Below are 19,050 nucleotides of genomic sequence, written 5' to 3'. Positions count from 1 at the left end.
ATATGAAACTAACTCATAAAGGACTTTTTCAATAAGGAAGTTTGTCACACGAAACTTCCATGATGGGTAGTTGTTCTTGTCTAGTTTTGAATGATCGGTTTTCCATTGTTCACTACCATTATCACAAAAATGATACAATGTCAAGAAGTGAACTGGAGAGAGAGAAAGAGGAGAGAGAAGACAATATAAGAGAGAGAAGAAGAAGTGCATAAGTGAGAGAAAGAGCACGTGATGAGGAGAGAGAAATACTAGAAATGAAGAGAGAAATACTGGAAAGAAGAAGAGATATGGCTGGAAGCCATGAAAGGATAGGAGAAGCTAGAGAGAGATGAAGGAAAAAGATGTATTATTGTGTAAAAAATTGATTTCTGTGCATGTGACCTTTGCCCTTTTATATGCCCTTAATTTAGCTCTTTACATTCCATCCCCACTCAGATGTTTTTGTCCTCAAAAGCAAAATAGGACTTATTACAAATTGTCAAGTGGTGGAAAGGGACAGAGTACCCTGCATGGACTGAAAATAAATTGACCTAATCTTCAAGGGTTCATGAAAGTATAACTAGAGGGCTGAGAATCAAGTACAAGGCATTGTCAGTCATTTGAAAATATGAAAATGAAATCTTGCACCAAAATGTTGCTATTAAGAGTTCCTTCCAGATGGAGACTTTGTAATGTCCACTGTAGACCTTGATGTACTAAATATGTAATAAATTTGGATTGGCTAATCCAAATCCAACATGCTATAGCTCCAAACAGAGCTCTCTAGTGTACTATCATCCCATATGAATCACGTATCTTTGGCATTAATTCAGCATCAAATCTGGTCCAAAATAGAGATCTATTCTGTAGTGAAACCAAGCCCACTAATTAGCATGATATTGTCTCAAAATACTTGAAAGTAAGGACATCATTCCAAAAGTAATATTGGTCCACGCAAAGAGTTAAGTCCAACTCTTAGCCTCCCAGGTCAAAAGGAAAGGTAATATCCCATGTCCATGCATCATGACCACCAAATTAGAGATATCATCACTCATAAAATAATATGCATGTACGAATGAATCCATAGAAGCATAAGCAAAAGAATCAAATAGAAGTCCATGGTCATGGTCTTCCTCATCAGAAACTTCATAGGCTGCAACGGTAAACCCTTTATCTTCCTCTTGATCATCATCAAAATTGTATTCAACATGATTGTCTTTATCCTCTTCATCTAAATATTCAAGTACCACAAATATCCTTGCATTCTTTGCTCTGCACATATCTTTGTGATTAAAATACATCGATTCAACACATCTATAACGTAACCCTTGAGAATGTAATTTGCTAATCCGTTTACTGGTTAATTGTTGAGCTTTATGGGTTCTAGACACAATGTTGCCCGCATCGTTAATATATAGATCAACAATAGAATAATCATATTGTTGTCCATGGTACTCATGAGAAGCATGTGAGCATGTGAGCACGTGAGCAACTAACTTGTTGAATTCCAGTGCTCTCATGATGCTCTTAATATTGCTATAGGATGCCATTTGCCTCCTATAAGACACTTCAAAGTCAATATTGCATTGTGGTACATGATAGGGATCAAAACCATGTGAGAAATACCCTTGTTGAAACATCTCTTGCATCATAATCCATTGATAGTGATGAAGTTTTGTTGCCATTTTTGCAATATAAAAAAGTTGAAATTATAGCTTCTCTAAAGTCCACTCTAAAAAGCAAGTATGCAACCAATCTAGTAGTGGTGAACTTGTCATAAGGACAATAGATCAACTAGCAATAGCTGCACTCAAGCCAACTATAGTAATATCATCTGACTACGAATCCTCAAAGAATGCAAAGGTATCTCTTGGCTCTGCAATTGACTATAGATTGTCATGGGAGGGCAATAAACATGTGGCACAGGTGGCCTCTCACTATTATTCCATCACCTGATAGTGCTTTGACTAATCTTGTGCTTTCTCAAGTCACTTTAGTCATGTTTATGATTTCTGGTATGATGGATTTGTCATACAATGGAAGTAGTGGCAGGCCAGACCAACAGATACAAAGAGAAAGCAAGTCCCAAATAAAACAGAATTTTCCTCAGGATTTTGTGTGTCAACCTATTGCCAACCTTGGAGGCACCTTATTTCTCTTGGCACTCAAAAGGAAGTGAATAGACATTGACCAACTCCTAGTGGCTTCAACTACCCTTGTGCTTTCTAAGATATTAGTTCATGCTTCTGATTCTTAGAACAGCTTCTGTGTACAGAGTTTCTAGCATCATTGTACTAGGGTAACACATTTCATGAATTACCATCTTCTTGTTTGATGAGCATCAGCAAAACTGCATAACTTCTCTGCTTCTATTCTTGTCTTCCACAAGGTGTATTGCATCAATAAGCTATGTCAACTGCTAAGATCAACATTGATGCCTCTAGCAACTAGTTCATCTCTATCAAGTACCAAGATCATCTCTATTATCAACCAAGTTGAATTTCATCCAATATGGCAACAAAAGAAGCTCATACTCATTCAATAGAAGGGCATTTTGTACATCCTCCCAATTCTTGTAAAGAAGCTCTAATATTAGTGTAGACCTTGTTGATCTCACCAACCAAGACCAAAAGCACCAAATCTAAATTAAACATCTAAAATACCATGTAGGCACAAGAGGACTAATCTACTGGACCCAGATCTTGTAATAGATCTCTTTGCAAAAGCCTTGAATTGCAGAAAAACAGGCATCATGTAGCTAGGAACAATGTTCCCCAACTTGCAACAATTTTGCCTAGCCCTATATAGCTATGCTCCATCTTAGGACAGTTATGTTCAATCTTTAAATAGATTTAGGTTCTTGGAGATGCTATCAAACAAGATTCCTGAAAGCCTTCTATTGTTGTAGATGTAGCTATGGCCTTCTTACCTGAGCCAAAATGAGATAAGGTACATATTGAAACTCATTGGTGGAAGAGTATATGGTATGCTGGGTATATCAGAAGTAATTAAAACTATTGTTGAGGATGTTGTATCTAACACCTTGGAATGGCCTCACAGGATAATAGTACCAATTTCTCAAACTCTTGTTGATTTGAGTGATTTTGATCTGAAACTTATGGATCTCTATGTGCTCCTCCTTCAAGCTTGAAGAAAGTCCAGCATTTTCCTATTCAATTTCTCGATAAGGATTCTTTAGATCATCTGGATGAGAAGCTTGGATCAAAACTTTTCTTACGTAGTATGAATTTCAAGAGCAATAGTATGCCCATCAACTTCAAACAAAAATTCTTGAACAACAACTCCTCGAAGTGAAGTTAAAATATCAATATGAATTGAACAAGTAGAAGTAGAACTTCTTGTAGCGATTGATGGTCATTTGGAGGCTATGTTTGGCGTAGCACATCCTTTGAAGCTTGAAGCTCCTGTAGTTCTTCAAGGAGGAGTTACTTCTGAGACAATGGTAAAGAATGATGGTTTTCCATTCAATTATTGTCCATCCTATGACTCCCTTCCATGTGATAAATCTTTTCCACTTGATGAATACAGTTGCATAGGAGCTTGCCATCCTATTGAGCGAAAGATTTTTAACTATCTTGCATTGAACTGATGAAAGAAGCTTCAAGTAAACTCGTCATTGTTCCAAAAGAAGTGACAAGAATGTTGACATGAAATAGATGCCTAGTGATGAGTTCTAGGTATCTTTCTGTACTTCTAGATCTCAAAGGCTCGGTGTCTGATGAAGCATGTTTGCAATTTCAGTGTCAATAGTGACAATGGTACAACTCTTGCTAATTTCTTAATTCTCATTCCCTTTCTTCACCAATCCTCTCCTTTCAGTACTGTTACTTTGGCTCTCAGCTGTCTCAATCCAAATGTGAAAGTGAGACGTGTGATGAAGGATGTTGTGGAGCTTCTTGAACCCCTGCTAAACATGAGGGAGAGAATCAGAAGTAGTTCTCATGTGCCATCTACCCAAGAGTGTTTGTTCCGATCATAGTCACCTGCAAACAACTTTGCTTGGAGAGTGCAAAATGGGCCGATGTGGCCTTAGCATCACCATAGCAATGGTCCTCTGGTGTCGCACTTAAAATTACAGAAGCTCTTTGCTGAAGTAAGTAGTGAGCATGGCCATTAGAGTACAATCTACATGTTTGTTTCTTTATCTTCTAATCCTTAAGCTTAATGACCAAAATCTTTCTACTCCATTTACCACCAAAGGCTCTAGCAGAAATGGTGGCCTAGAGCTGAGGTTCATGAGCCATTTGGAGCTTAAGAACTCGTAGATGCAGATGACTCTCAATCCACTTTCATCCATACCATCTCTTTCTGGAGGCCTAACAAAGGGAAAAATAAATACATGAAGAAAATGGTGGAAAACATCTCCACGTTTTGAGGAAGAAACTTGTAATGAGGCTGTTAGAGCAACACAAGAGATTACACCTCTTGCAAGCTGAAAATGGCTGCCATCACTCCATGAGTAATCATCAAGATGGTTGTCTATTAGAAGCTTACGATGTCAAGAATGCATTTTTTGAAGTTATCTCCCACAATGAGCAAATGATTAATATATTCAAAGGGATTTCCTCCATGAAAGCTTGGAAAAGAGCTCAAAGAAGAAGAGGAAAATGCCTACTCTCAAAAGGTAGAAGGAAAAATTGTCTCATCTAAGTCCTCTGAACCCTTCTTTAACCAAGAACCCTAAAATTTACCTCAAAGTTAGTGATGAGTTCCTAAATTTGACCATCCACCACCATATCTGTCCCAAAGATCTCCAAATTTAGCTTTCTTCCAATTGGAGATGACTTGCAAACCTCTGCTAGTCACCATCTATGTCAAGTGCATGTAGTACTTGTCTGAATTTGGTTTTTTGAAATAGAGAAATTTTGATCAAAGACCAATGCTATGATACCACTTGTCAAGAACTGAACTAGAGAGAGAGAAAGAGGAGAGAGAAGACTGTCGAACACAAAGAAGAAGTGCAAAAGTGAGAGAAAGAGAGTGACGAGGAGAGAAAAAGACTAGAAATGGAGAGAGAAAGGCTAGAAATAAGAAGAGAGATGGATGGAAACCATGAAAGGGTAACAGAACCTAGAGAGAGATGAAGGACAAAGATGTATTATTGTGTAAAAAATGACTCATATACATGTGGCTTTTGCCCTTTTATATACCCCTAATTCAGCTCTTTACATACAAAATAGTAAGCATGTCTTCTATAACCTTTCACAACAACTGCACAATAATACATCAAGCAATATTTTTCACTGACTTATCAACAATACATGTAATCTGAAACCTATTTGTAGACAAAACTTATGTTTGCTTCATGGCAAACACCTCAAAACTTATAGATTTGAAATTTGTAACCTGTACATCTACTTTCAATCGACACAGCTAAAATTGTAGTATGCCTTGAAACTATTATTTGCAACCTTGCATGTCTGAAACAAGATGTGAAATGACAATCTAAGATATTTACTTTGCCCTACTTTTGGTGCCTCCATAGGCACTATCCAAGAGAAAGAGTAGAAGAATCAAAGAGCTTCTTATATGTTACTTGCTTACTCGAATCCTTGCTTCTTCTTCTTCACTTCGGCCTTCAAAACTAGCCTCTTTCAATGGCACTGCTCTGATATCATTTCAAGAATCGCGTGATGGGGGGACTTGCTTGAGTTGTTGTGCCAAACACACACCATACACATAAGAGGAATTGCATTCAAGAACAAGAAGAGAGATGGAGGCCAGAAGGTTTTCTTGCTAGTTTTTTTTCTTTTTTCACACACAATACAATGTACACAAAGTATAGATAAGATACAACATAAAGGAAAGTTACCTGCTAAGTCAAACAATTCATAATTGACTACACTAATCAACTTACACTATAACTATGCCAATCATAGCAAGTAGGTGCAACAAACTAAATATAATAAGAAATAAGTCAATAGCCATGTGAGGATCATAATGACCACAAACATGCTAAGTGTAGACATGCAAACCCATCTAGCCAAGCGGTCCATCATCAAAGTCCGCATGTGTTGAGCTTGCCATATCAACATGTGTTTTGCATTTTTGTGTTGCTTTTACTTCAATACACACACAACCCAACAAGTGTGACAAGCATGATGTGTCTTTAATCCACAAAAATGTCACAATAAACTCCTCATGTGGCCATGTACTATAGCCTCTGTACACTTTATGAAGCCCCTGTTACAGCCTTTGGATATCCATCATATTTGTGGCACCCACACTTAGCCTTTTCTGTGATAGCATGTGGTGTTTTGCCATGTTTATGGTGCACCCACACTTTGCACGTGTTGCTCTCACTAAAGCCTCTGCACACTTTGTACTTTCTGGTTGTGATTGAGGAGGGGTGTTGAGATATTTGCAATCACACCTATTGTAGCCTCTTTGTATAAGGCAATTTTGGGCTTAGACATGCATGTAGACTAAATCCCATATGCACAGAAAGGGAAAACTACTACCATCCAACAACTATAAAGCATTGTACTTCACTACCACTTTTCGTATGGAATGAATACAATGTCATGAATCAGATGCTTTGCACTTTCAATTAAGTGTCTTGTCTTTGTCAATCCTACACAAGATTGTGTTTATGAGTCCAAGCTGCCATCTTGGAACCTAATTCACTTGTGTAATGGTTTATCTCTACTTGTCTATGTCATCATGAGTTTGGTCTTCATCTTCCATCTGCCATAGCATCTGCCATGCTCTAGATCTGCATTTTTCACATTCTAGTAGTGTTATACAAAATGATGAAAAGAGTGTGGCATGTGGATGTACTTAAACCATAGAAACTCTCTCTATTCCAACACTCATATAAAAAATTAAGTACATTAATCTATTCATGTATGGTGTTGCCACTTTCCATAGTAACTTGACCAAGAGCTGAAGGTATTTGTAGCTGGTTATAAAGGTGGGGTTTTGGCAATTGGTAAAACTCTTGAGGAATGCATTAAAGGAGGGTTGGAGGTTCCCGTGGTTGGAACGAGTACATTGTTGGGATATTGACATTAGGATTATTCAAAAAATTATATCGGTCATGGTGCTATGGATAATGATTCATAAGAGTCTGTGTCACTTGGGGTAAGAACAATGAAGCACATTGGCTCTTTCATGAGGATTTGAATAGAAAAATGTTGATATCCTTATAATGTTACCAAACTCCACTATAACGTACCATCATTATAATTGACACTTCCATACAACTTGGAGCTTCAATGCCAAGCGTTCATTTCTGGCCTTATCTTATTGAAGGTGATAAGCTTCCCATAGCTTATGTTTGTTTTTTTACTCTCCCCAAATTTTGGTGACGCTTTCTCCTAAGCTCATTAGAGTTTGTATTGTGCTCAAGGATAAAGCCTTTTGAAATCTATCTTCTTGTGAGATCTTAAAGTTAAAGGCTATAACCAAATTTGCTCTTCTTTCTTGATATCTCCTCACTAATTTTTTAAGATCCTTCTATTGTTCTTCAAATCCTTGGAAGTCAAAAGGATAGTCCAGACATCTTTTGAGTGAGGCCTTGTAATGCATGGATCATCTTTGTGTAACACTTATGTATTCATCATGCCATCTCCGCTTTGAGGCACATAACCTCTATTCTCCCTTAGCTCATCAAATTCCAATGGTTTAGCATAATCTTCCATAAAAGACATGATTTCATGTGGCTTTATGGATGGAGGTTGTATTGGCTCAAAGGACTAGACTAGGGGAAAAGTTTCACAGCTTCAAACTCTTAGTCTCTATAGCCTATGCCCTTAAATGGTATATATAACTTCTCTTTTAGGTGTAGAGGTACCTATATTTAGATTATTCAATGCTATGGTGGCCAACCCTAGTTATATCTTTAATTAAACTACATCCTTGGTACTAGAAGTGGAAGTTATCTAAATGGTTTTCGTATAGAGCTCCTATTGTTGTGTAATCACATATTTATAAATATTAGCATAGGCCTTGAGTTGACTCTCTCTATGAAGTGGGGTTTCCAATTCATTGGTCAACTTCACTCATGCTTCTTTTTCTTTATTTTTTGCCAAACTAATAGCTCCAATCAAAACTTGCTTTGACAATTTGGTGCAAACATGTGTAGGTTACTTTTAGCTATCCATGGGCTTGTTGATTCTGTTGGAGTTCTCTAATATGGAGAGCTATCTTGGCTCTCTCTTGCTTTAGTTTCAAATGAGGTTTGTCACTTGGATCTAAATGTCCTCATAACACTTTCATATCTCTTCCATTTCTTAGTTCTTGGATTCTAATGCCAAGTCACCTTCTTTCAATCGTGCCTAAAGAGCATGCATTCACTAGATAGATTGCACAATGTACCTTTTGTGGGTCTCATGGGTCTCATCTAATCATGCTTGGAGCTCTTGATTTTCCTAAAAGGCATGTGCATTATCTCATCAGAGTCCTTCACATGGAAATTCTAAGGTTCTTAGGCTACCTATTGTACTTCGTATCGGATTGCACTCCTTTAGGGCCATAGTGGACTTTGTAGGGCGGCACTACTTGTCTCCTTGTGAAGTAGTAATGATTTCTTATATAGTCTTTATTCTCTCTAGCTCAATGAATAGAATTGCTCGGAATGAGATGCCATTACAGTAAATTGGATTGTGTTGTAGGGTCTTGACAATGCATTGTTGCTCCACATTAGTCATGAATCAACTATCATTATAGACAAAGTCAAGGTGATGGTCATACTAGACTTTGAGAAACATATATTTAGAATTGCATTTTTTCTCAACCTTAGCTACTTCAACAAGATCATTAGCTTTTGTGATTAGGGTCCAAGTGGTGATGAGTCGCATCGCTTTATTGCTCTTTTTTTTTTGGGGCCTATAGCATGCTTTTGGGTGCAATCTATGTAGCAATGCTTGCTATGTGTTACATATTGGGATTGTAGTTTTAGCCTTCTATCAATCACAAGCTTGTAAGCTATTGCTTCATTATATATTGATGTATGAGTTGGTCCTTGCTCATGTTTGGGCATGTGTAAGACTGGCTCCTTCGTGGTTATGGCAAGAGTATTTTTTGGGTGTATACACTTAAATTGCTTGTTAGAGGTTGAGTTTTTTTGGTAAGCAGCCCAAGATAATGGACTAAGTTGTTGCCTTTTTGCAATGTTCTATGTCATGTTTTATGAGCTTTTCTCTATGGTTGTGGTAAATGTGAGTGGTTCTCTTGGAAATCAATATGTGACAATCACCCACATATTTGGCTTGAGCTATCAATAGAGCTTTCGGCATCCATTTGGTGGTGTTGTGCTTGTGCTTCCTTGGGTTAGTCCATTTATGTTATTTGCATGGCCTCAACTAAATCTCATGGTTTCCCTTTTTGATTTAGTAGTTGTCGTGGGTTGATGTAAGTTTCATATATGTGGTCAATTCTTAGATTACTCACCAGCAGCTTCTTTTGTTGAGACATTATAAGTTGTTGCATAAAAGCTCCTTTTTGCTTGGTAGATGCAAGTGGTTGACTAGGTTCTATCATTAGGGATTGTCTCTGAGCCAACTCTCCTTTGTTAAAGATGGAGACCACTCTAACTTTAGGGAGGTTCAAGTGAATGTGTTTATCTACATAGTCAATCTAACACTTTGTTTTAAAATTGGATGGTCATTCTAGTAGATTCTCGTGTCCCACATCTTCTCAAGTAGGAAAAATGGGAAAAGCCATTGGTATGCTCTTAGTCTTTATGGATAACATCAATTTACACTTGCCCTAATATTGAACCTCCATATGGACTTAGTTACCATGAAGGCTTGTTCACTTGATCCCGAAATTCATATGGCAATGTATTGAACTTTGAGCCTTCATTAATGAGATTGTCTAGTAGGATTTCCTTAGAGGGTGTGAGTTTGAGTCAAAGATTGACTAAAGGTATGACTGTTTCTTCATTAATGAGATTGTCTAGTAGGATTTCCTTAGAGGGTGTGAGTTTGAGTCAAAGATTGACTAAAGGTATGACTGTTTCTTCATCATTGTCCAAGTTGATGATTGCAAGTATCCTTACTCTAATTTTTTATTGTGGCATTGTGTTACAATGTTGCTAGACAAGACTCTATTATGCATGGTTGTCTCCAATGGCATTGGTTGGTCCTAGAGGTTATTATATCTAGATTTTCTTGAGGGATAGTACTTTTTGATGTGGCTATCATTAAAGTGGTCAATCCCTTTTCCTTCAAGGGGTACATTTTTAGTTCGAGCTAACAGTGCAACCTTGTTCTTCACTTTGCTTGTTGCTTCAGAGTCTTCATCATTTTTCTGCTTCTTTTGGTCATCTTCTTCTAGGTCCTCCTGATCTTCTTCTTCATTGACTTTGCTTGCATATGCATTAGTCTTCATGTCCATGTCCCCCTCAAGTAAAGGTATCATCTTTGAGGCAACAGAAATGACTTCAAACTTTTGCACTTTCACGTCTTCAAGGTCTTCAAATAGGTACATTGATGGCATTTGGATATAGCCAGCTCCATGTCTTCCTGTAGTAGGTAGAGTAACATCTTCTATGTAGTGTAAATGGGCCATAAGATACATGTTACTCTTCATGAGAAGCACCCACTTAAAAATCTTCATGTTTGACATTGAAAAACTAAACTTCAAAAAAGAGTTGAAACCTAATGTGTCAAAAGACACTATGAGAGTATCAAGAGACACTATGTTTCAAAGATGATGATTCTTGATGCTTGTTTGCTGCTTGATGTTTGATGTGAACCCTTCAACTTGAGTCCCCTCCTTTGCTGATGTGATGGAAAAATCTGATCAACAGATTTTAGTAGCACTAGTTGGCTTGGCCAAATGGATTTTAGAATGGAGTAAAGAAAGAAGCTTGAAGATATGGTGTTGATGCTACTGCTTGAGGTCTTCAAGACTTCAATATATATCTTCAAAATATCCCAAACCTTTGTTGAGACTCTCAAATCAATGTGGCCTAGATTTGTCTGAGTGGCAGGGGAGAGAAAATGAAAGAAAAATAGAGCTTGAAGTTGCAATGGCTATGGAGGTTCTATCTAAGAGGGTTTCCTAGTAGATTGGTTTTTTGCTTGGCATAGCATGTATAGGCAATTAATCCCCAAACCCTTTGAGTTGAAAGTAGCTTACATATTGACCTTTAATAGCCCTATGATTGCAGGTTGGATTTCATTGTACAGAGAGAGGATGAAGCATACGATAGTGGAGGAGGTGCAGTTCTGACAACAGTGACGAATCTGAGCCGTGCCGATGCATAGAGTATGCAATGTCAAGTTGTAATGTGTCAAGATGACGTGCCTTGACTTGGGAAATAAGTTCCTAGAAGAAAGCGTGTTGAGATGAGGCTTGTAGGAGGAGATCAGGAAGCTCCAAGTGAGCTAGGTATAACTTGGCTATGGAGTCACACAGGGCCAAAGCTAAGAAAAAAAGGCAATGCTGAGCTTGATTCAAGGCAATGCCAAGGTTCTATGTAATACATAGAAGTCTTGGGAGTCAATGAATAAATCTCCAAAAGAGAGCTTGGAGACATATGCCCTCTACAGAAAGTTATGGAAGCTCAAAGGCAGGGATGTGCAGGCTGGCTATGGCTGCCAAGGTGGAGTGAGTGGAGATGAGTTGAGACATGAGCTCATTAGCTATGAACTTGAGGTGACCTGAGGTTAAGAGGGACTGAGAGAGTAGAGAAGGGAGTCATGCCATGCCCGACTATGCTCTGATACCATGTGAAATATGCATATCTAGAGCATGGCAAATGCTATGGCAGATGGAAGATGAAGACCAAACTCATGATGACATAGACAAGTAGAGACAAACTATTACACAAGTGAATTAGATTCCAAGTTGGCAGCTTGGACTCATAAACACAATCTTGTGTAGGACTGACAAAGACAATACACTTAATTGAAAGTACAAAGCATCATGACATTGTATTCATTCCATATGAAAAGTGATAGTGAATTACAATGCTTTATAGTTGTTGGATGGTAGTAGTTTTCCCTTTCTGTGCGTATGGGATTCAGTCTGCCTACATGTCCTAAGCCTAGAACTGCCTCATAAAAAGAGGCTACAATAGGTGTGATTGCAAATATCTCAACATAGAAGACATGGTAGACCCCATTGTTTTGCCTATTGTACCCATCCTTTTTATGTAGAGTCCGATGTCTCACTAGATTAAAAATCATAATAAAAAATAAAAGAGAACAAATGCTCTATCTTAGATAAGGCCACCCCACATTCACTACACGTAGGGGTCCTCAAGTTAGATGCATCTGGTGGCCTCAATCTATTGGCTCTACTTCTAACCCCCTAGCCCCTTCCCTCACAACGCAACCTCAAGTCAAGAACATGATATATTGGGTTTGCTCAAATGGCATGCCACTCTAAGATTCACACTATATAATAAGAACTTCTACTAACTAGGTCCTCCACTACTCAACTGCTGGTTACACTTGCAGGAGAATCTTGCATTGCACAATAAGATAGACACACCCCAAGGAAGAGCATATTGATTACATGTTTACTAGAGACTAAAGGAATATCCAACAACATCATTGGCCATTTATCCTCTAAAATGGCCTTACATCCACAAAAGCCTTATCCACATCCCCAAGCTACCACCACCAAAGCCACAAGGACAACCCTACCATGTTTTTATTAGCAATCATGAGTGTCATTCACAATCATCTCCTACTTTTTAGCCTCAGTTTGAGTCAGAGACAAGGATATTACAAGTTTTGATATTCATATTGTCATGTGTTTTGATAGAGGATGCAACTCTATTTAGAGCATGCATTTCTTTCTCAATCATGTTTTAGACGTGTTCACACTAACAAATTATTTTCTAGCATAGTGCATTTCTTTTCCAATGGTTTTTGTCTACATTCACATGGCTTGATGGGGCAATGCCTTATTCTCAAATTAGACATGTGGCATCACTAGGTAAAGTTTTTGACATGTACATACCATGAAATGTATTTTCACCAATTGTTAATCCAAAGCAACAACAACAAAAAGATTTTCTTGCAAATGTCATTTTTGGGAAATGCCACAAGAACATCAAGAAACTATTCTTCATTATCTATGATAGAGAAACTTCAATGTCTATATCCATGGATCTCTCATGATTCGCACTCATCATCCACAAAAAGACAATGCCTTCATTGTGACTCCAAGGGGCTCCAATAGATGATAACATTTTTCTCATTATTTTTTTCAGGTTAGCTAGATTTTTGGCATTATTGGACTACTACAATTGGCCAATTTTAAGGTGGTTCTAGAAACTATTCTTCATTATCTATGATAGAGAAACTTCAATGTCTACATCCATGGATCTCACATGGATTCGCACTCATCATCCACAAAAAGACAATGCCTTCATTGTGGCTCCAAGGAGCTCCAATAGATGATAACATTTTTCTCATTATTTTTTTCAAGTTGGCCAAATTTTTGGCATTTTTTTTACTAAAATTGGACAATTTTAAGGGGGTTCCACTATATATAGCAACCACCCATAGCTGGCAAATCATTCTATCTTGTGAGTTTCCAACATACTCTAACATGAATAGGAAAGGCTCTAGCATTGAGCCAATCCCACTAATCTTCTTAGTCCATCATAGAACCAATCTAGGGATTCTCCACTAGAGATGGGAAATAGGGATAGTAACACAATCCCAAAGATCAAAGATGTCCATGTTTAATCATCAACTTGATGGAATGTCCTCATTAATACCTTCATGTTTATGTAGGGTGACTCAGTCCTCATTATATTAAGTTTTCTTTCAGAGTTCAATGTAAATTTTTTTCTTCCATTATCTTCTCTCATTGTAGTTTTTCTCTTTCCTTCTTTCTCTATGTTTATGTTTCCTCTTCATTTGCACAAACTCATTGCCTTCAAGAATGACTATTGCTCCTTCAATGGAACCATCACTTCAAGATCATCCCCCACATGAAGCTCCATAATGCTACACTCCAAGGGACTGACAATCATCTAGGAGATTTATAATATCATGAATCATGTAGTGGAGGGACTTGCTTGAGCTACTACATGGAAGACACATGCTACACACAAGAGGAAGCTCTCTCATGGACACAAGAAGAAATATGGAGACCAAAATATTTTCTTGTTATTTTTTCTTCCTTCTTCTTCACATAATGCAATTTACATAAAGTATAGATAAGATACAACATAAAGGAAAGTGACCTACTACATCAAATAGTGCATAACTAACTATACTAATCAATTGGCGCTATAGCTATTCTAGTTGTACGTAGGTGTAATCAACCAAGTATTATAAGTAATAAGTTGGTAGCCATGTGAAAATCATAATGACCACTAATGTGTTAACTTTAGACATATGGACCATTCTAACTAGGCATTCTATTATCAATGTGCAAACATGTTGAGCTTTCCATGTCAACATTCTCCCTCAAGCTCAACTGTATATCTACAACTCCAAGTAAGCTTTAAAATCTTCAAAGCTTTTGTGCAACCAATTTCTTTGTGAAAATATTCGATATCCAATCCTATGTGCTGACATATACCAAGTCAAACTTGCATGCAAGTACCTTCTCTCTCACAAAATGATAATGCCCCTCTGTGTTTTGTCCTAGTATAGAACATTGAGTTCCTAGCCAATTGTATATTACTCATGTTGTCATAGTAAATGGCAACTGGACCATCTCCCTATACATCCAATTCACCCAATAACTTTTACAGCCATACTACTTCACATGCTACCATGGCAGTGCCTCTATACTCAGCCTTTGTACTCAATAAAGCAACCATTGGTTGCTTTTTGCTACTCCAACTAAATGCTGCACTAACAAGGGAAAAAATGAATCTGTCGATAGATCTTCTATCATACTTACTATATCGCAATCTGCATATGAGTACCCAAACACTTGAACATCCTTAGTTGCCTAAAAAAAGTCTATAATGCAAAGCAGATTTCATATACCTCAATATAACCACATATTTAGAAATTTGGAAATTTTCATAAAGTTTGAAAATTCCTAATGTGATTAATATTTGGACACATGGTCAAATCTTATCCCCTTACTTGAAGGTTAAATTTTCCTTAGATACTATATAAGCAATCCCCCCAAGTCCCACTCTCAAATATGGGGTTAAGATTTAGCCACTTGGTCAAATCTTTACTCATTATTTGAAAGTGAAACTTGGAAAATTCCCAAAATATCTAATATGGTATTATATGCAATTGATTACATCCAAATGAGGTTTCCTTGGTACCTACATAAAGTAACTTGCAAGTTCAACAGCACACCTCAAGTTTGGCCTTGTGATAGTCATATAGATCGAACTCCCTATCTCATCCCCAACATCAACACTTGACTTTACATTTTGCTCCAATGGCATTAAAAGAGGCTTATATACTATCATACAATACTTGGATAACATATCCATGCCATATTTTCTTTGAGACAACCATATACCATCAGCACATCTGATCACCTCAATACCTATATCTCAACTCACCCAGATCCTTCATCTCAAATTTTTATTTCAAAAGGCCCTTGGCATTAGCAATCCCACTATCATTATAAACTATAATAATCAAGTCATCCATATAGATAAATATGATAACCAAACCTACATCACCCTTCCTCACATAAAGTGAGTGATTCGTATCTAAAACATAAAAGCTAATGTTGACAATATACTCTTTGATCTTGTCAGACCACGCTCTAAGTGCTTGTTTTAGTCCATAAAGCATCTTCTTTAACCAACACACAGAATGGGATGCTCTAAGTCCTCATAACTTGCCAGCTACTCTGTATATACCTCTTCTTTTAAATCACCATACAAGAAGGTATTATTCATATACGCTTTCTATAAACTCCATCCTTTGGCTACTACAAAAGCAATCACACACTTGAAAATTTCCATCTTAGCAACTGGATTGAATGTCTCTTCATAATCTATGCCATAAGTTCGTCCATAACCTTTTACAATCAAATGTAGTCTTATACATGCTAATAGAACCACCTACATTATATATGGTACTAAATCCCAAGTCGTGTTGACCTTTAATGCAACCATCTTCTCATCCATTATTGCATCTCAATGAGTATGTCTAATAGCCTCCTCAAAATAAGTGGGCTCAATGTCCTCAACTACCTTTGCCATATAATCATAATGGTGAGTTGCATGACCCTCAAAACCAAATCTTCTAAGAGATTATCTCACCCTACTAGACTTGCATACCATTGGATCACTCAATGGAGCCTTTACATCACCATATGCTCTTTGTATATACGGTATCCTAACTGCAGGAATACCAAGCTCATCATCCAAGGTCTCTAAGCCACTAGAGTCTCCATTAAGAATTGTATGACTAGTAGATGTATTATTTGTATCTAAGACTTTCTACTTTCCTTTGTCACTCATTACCTACAACACTAGTAGATGGACCTAAAGATGAGAGGCTACTCTTTAGTCTCCCAAACTAAGAACTAACTATAGATCTACTACTACATGACGTCTCTGGTCCATTAAGAGTGTGTGATTCTAACTTTTCTATTTGCACATGGCTATCATGATCATCAGCATCATCCAATGCATCTCCACTAGTATGGGAGCTTTTGCTCAACCGCCAAGACCCACGGACCGCTTCTTATTCAAGCGTTCCAAGCCGAGCATTAATGGCTACCTCTCACATAGCCGACGCGCCATCCATATCTACAGGTGTAGTGAGCTTACCTCCATGCCGATCGAGTTACCTCCTCTCAAGTGCACTCCAGTAGCTCCACGATCCAAGTGCAAGCTTCAAGCAAGCTCCATCCTCAAGCTCCACGCTCCAAACTCCATTGCCGCGAGCAAGACAAGAGAAGAGAAGAGAAGAGAAGAAGAGAGGAGAATATGGAGAGCTTCTCCTCCTCGGTCCCTCACCCTCACACTCTCACACTCCCTCTCTCAAGCACAAGCTCAAGCAAGCAAGAACAAGAAGAAGAAGAGGAGAGCCACTTTTGGGCACACACAAGAATGAGCTTCTCATTCACTTTTCAACTTTATATACAAAACCCTAAATCCCTTTTGGGTGGTGATCCCCTTATCCCCTTTTTTTACATGGCCGGCCTAGGCCCTTTTTCCCATTGTACATATTTGATTAGTTTGAGAGACAGGTAACTCTAAGCAAGCCTAGAGTATTGTCCTGCACTTGAGGACCCAAACCTTGTATAGGTTATAGTGTGAATATTAAGTGAATACCCATGCGTATTTAGTTAGAAGACTGTTGGCCTGGTTCCTTGTATAGCAATGGGTCAGTGAAGCAAGGGGCTAAGTTGATGGAAAAATTTGTCGATGAAGACGAGGAGTACACTTAAAGATTACTTGAGACATCATTATGGTCTTGTCAAGGCAATGTAGCATAATTGAGCTCCTTGATGTCTTAGTCTCTGGTAGCTAGTGGCTACTTGTAGTGCTTGAAAAGTATGGTGTACTTTTCCATTGTCTTTCATGCCTTGCTTACCACTATTGATTGTAATAGCATTGAGATGGAGTGCAAAGGAATTGTGCAAGTGGTTCAGGGTGACATGTCTAACCATAGGCGAGGCAAGCTTCCTAGGTATGTCCTACCCCTGATGTGCCCTGAAAAATTGTGGGGGATGTACAAAGGGCTAGGGGATTAGGGATGGAGCGAGCCAACCAAGTCACTGGACGTACCTAATTTGAGGACCCCTAGGTGCGGTGTTGTGATCGTGTGTGCCTTTTTTTCTTTCTTTCTTTCTTTCTTTCTTTCTTTCTTTCTTTTTTGGTGGAAAAAATGAATACAATCAATGCCATACATTGAGGCTGTTAGCCTTTCATTTGGATTGAGAAATGTTGGGATCCAAAGGCTATGAAGAATGGATATTACACTAGCCTTGATGCTAGAGGAACTGTTGTTGAGATGAAGAGATACACTTGAGATTTTGCAAACCTCCTTATAACATGTGAGACATCGAACAATTGAGGTAGCACTTGGAGTGAGTTGTGTAGGACAAGGGTAGAGCATCTTGCGAATTGAATCCTGGATGATGAAGAGATGTTCGACCTTGTTGAGAGCATGGCTCCTGCCCAAACATAGAGTTTGGCCAAGAAGGAGGAGGTAATCGATGATTATGCTTTGGCCATGCTCAGTTGCAATATGTTATTTCTACAAAGGTGTCCTTGGGTTCTCATCCAGTGGCGCTTCCGTCATGGCTTTTGTTTCTTGGTATTCCTATCACTTCCTCCATAATGGTTCTTTGTGGGGTTGGTGATCTTGTGGTGACTTGGATATTAAACACTTCTAGACATTGACCTATGTCATTTTGCATTCACTTGGAAAGGCTGAGAGCACATGCAAGTCACATGCTTCAACCATAATGAAAATGTCCAGCTAAACAAGACATCGCCAACCTGAATCCCTTAGTTTTGGCTTGATGTGTATCACCTGCACTTGGTCATCATTGCTCATGGGGTGTGTTGGCCTTTTCTTCTTTTGGTATTATTTACATTGTCACAAAACACATTGTTTATTTATGTACATGTTCATGAAACCATGTCACTCCGTGAGGATAAAAACCAATTGTAGAACTCAAGATTGTACTCAAGTGTGGCACACATATCTAGCTTCTGTGGTAGCCTACTTAGCAATAATAAATATTTGGCAACATCAAGTAGCATGGTGCCTTGTTCAAGTCTACTGGAAACATGTAGCTCCTCCTCGGTGAGAACTTTATCAATCAAAGGGCTCTCTAGGCTAGTTCTAGCTAGGTCCATACCTCAAACTGTCTAGAACTCGAAATGAAGTTGGTGCCACATAGGTCGGGTCTCTTTGGGACCGCCATTTGGTCAGTCACTCCTCTGAGACTATCATGATTTGGGCTCCAAGTTTGGCCATTGTAGCGTGATTTTCAAACCAATGTTTTTCAAATTTGCTTCTACCCTCTAATTTTTGCTTTAGTTGCTCTATCTCTAAGAGATTTGGTTGGGATAGCATTTCATTAAATGTCACGCTTAAGCGTAGTTCGTCAGCGTCCTCGTTAGAGATGAGTCGCATGCGTTCATGTAAGAGCTTGTCATAATGTCCGTCAAGGTATTCTTGCTCT

Source organism: Lygodium microphyllum, chromosome 26 (assembly GCF_053477565.2).
Source record: "Lygodium microphyllum isolate KBCC chromosome 26, Lygodium_microphyllum_v1.1.10, whole genome shotgun sequence".
Classification (NCBI taxonomy): Eukaryota; Viridiplantae; Streptophyta; class Polypodiopsida; order Schizaeales; family Lygodiaceae; genus Lygodium; species Lygodium microphyllum.
Note: the sequence above shows the minus strand (reverse complement) of the source record.